At 39.8% G+C, this 2,374-nt stretch overlaps 1 pseudogene; it reads left to right on the top strand.

The window, feature by feature from the left end:
• The window catches only part of LOC102842672, a 43,840-nt pseudogene extending 42,976 nt beyond the window's left edge, over positions 1-864 (top strand).
• Positions 865-2,374: the final 1,510 nt, after the last annotated feature.

Here is a 2,374-nt window from a genome sequence, read left to right as displayed (position 1 = left end):
CCCTATCCAGAGACACAGCGATACCAGATATGGAGGCAGAGATGAGGACATGGAGCAAGGGAGCAGCTGAGAAGTCTAGACTCATGGAAAGAGAGGAACCGAGTGTTGGCGACCAGGAGCAGGCTTTCAGAATGTGCCCTTTGGGTATTTCAATTATTATATATTCCCAAGTGTGTTTGTGTACATCTCTTCACCCCACCCCATCCCACCCCCAAAAAAGAAAAACAGAGAGAATGGAAGCAAATACTTTGAATGATGATGCACGGAGGAGATTATAATGATTGCATTGAAACAATGTTGTAAAGCTGTTGTTCTTCCATGTGAACTATCACTCAGCTCACAATAAAAAATAAATTAATTTTTTTTTTCGTTTAAAAAAGAGGTAACATAGGACATTCTGGATGTACTGGACAAACACCTTATTCCAGCAGCTAACACTGGCGAGTCCAAGTTTTCTATCATAAAATGAAAGGCGACTACCCCAGGTATCTGGCTGAATTTGCCACCGAGAATGACAGAAAGGGGGCTGCAGAGAACAGCCTAGTGGCTTATAAGGCTGCTAGTGATATTGCAATGACAGAACTTCCACCAACGCATCTCATTCGCTTAGGTCTTGCTCTCAATTTTTCTGTATTCTACTATGAAATTCTTAATTTCCCTGACCGTGCCTGCAGGTTGGCAAAAGCATCTTTTGATGATGCAGTTGAAGAACTAGATACACTGAGTGAAGAAAGTTATAAGAACTCCACACTTATCATGCAGTTGTTACATGATAATCTGACACTATGGACTTCAGACATGCAGGGGGATGGTGAAGAGCAGAATAATGAAGAGCTGCAGGATGTGGAAGATGAAAATCAGTGAGACGTAAAAGCCAAGAAGAGAAACCATATCTGACCACCCTAGTTGTCCCCATCCCACCCCTTGGAAATTCCCCCATTGTCAGTGAGAACCACCAAATCTAACTTTTACATTTGATCCCAGAATTTAGGTTCCTGCCCTGTTGGGTTTTTTTTAAAACCATTTTCAAAAGTTCTTAAAGGCAAGAGTGAATTTCTGTGGATTTTACTGGTCCCAGCTTTTATGTTCTTTAAGACACTAATAGGACTGCATAGAGGCTTTTTCAGCATTACTGTGCCAGTATGTGCCAGATACGTGGTAATATCACCATTAGAAATGGAAATTACATTTGAAAGCCATTAGACTTCTAGGTGATGCAGGCATCTAAAAGAGAGGTTATCACACTATAGAGACATACGTGGTGACATTTTTCCTTTTTATAATAGTTTAAATCGAGTTTTATACCAATGTATAAAATTAATTGGGTGTTAGTTTATAGTGGTTAAAGGTTGTTTGGAGGAGTTTACTGTAATGGTTTTGCTATAAAAAGTGTTTCAAACTCTGCTGAGATGTTGCTGAAACACATGGTATGGTGCTGGTAACAGTTCAACAATCTGTGGCTGCTCATTCTTGCCTACTATTATTTTCCCTCTGAAGCAGGTTAGCATTGAAGGTGGTATGGAAAAGCCTGCATGCGTGTTCAATTCTGTTTCTTCTCCTTCCCTCTGCCCCCACCCCCACTTCTGCCCTTTTTCGCTCGCTCAACCTCTTTCTTTCAGTCTGTATAACTTGAAGCTAATTTGTACTACTGGATGTCTGACTGGAGCCACAGATACAGAATCTGTATTGTTCTTACTGAAACATATGCATTGAATCAACATTGAACTTGAATAAAACAAACCTAAATTAAAAAAAAAAAAAAAGAAAGAGCCAATAATACTGAGGGGAAAAGTCCAAGGTGCACTGAAGGCATTGACAAAGAACAAGTCTTCAGCAATTAATGGACTACAATTTGAAATCTCAACCAATTGAGGCAATTTCTCATCTATTCCATCCTTGTGTCCATTCCAAAAGGACGTGACCCAACAGAATGTAGACATCATAGGAAAATATCAATAACATCACATGCAAGTAAAATTTTGCAAAAGCTAATTAAAAAATGGCTGCAACCATACATTAACAGAGAACTTCCAGAAGTCCAAGCTGGATTCAGACAAGGATGTGGATGTGGAAAGTGAATGAGAGATATCATTGCTGACAAGAGGTAGATTTTGGCTGAAACTAGAGAATATCAGGAAGATGTTTGTTGTTGTTTTTCAGTGTCATTGAGTCTGTTTTGACTCATAGTGACCCTGTTTAGGGTTTCCGAGGAGAGGCTGGTGAATTTGAAACACCGACCTTGAAATTAAACCTGACCTGTGGTCAAGTGCATTATCCCACAGTGCCACACCAGGAGTCCAAATGATTTTTACATGTGCTTTATTGCCTACTTACACAAAGGCTTTTGGTTGTGTGTATCATGACAATCTATGGA

Source organism: Chrysochloris asiatica, unplaced genomic scaffold (genome assembly GCF_000296735.1).
Source record: "Chrysochloris asiatica unplaced genomic scaffold, ChrAsi1.0 scaffold00200, whole genome shotgun sequence".
In the NCBI taxonomy this organism is placed as follows: Eukaryota; Metazoa; Chordata; class Mammalia; order Afrosoricida; family Chrysochloridae; genus Chrysochloris; species Chrysochloris asiatica.
This window is presented reverse-complemented; position numbering and strand designations above follow the sequence as displayed.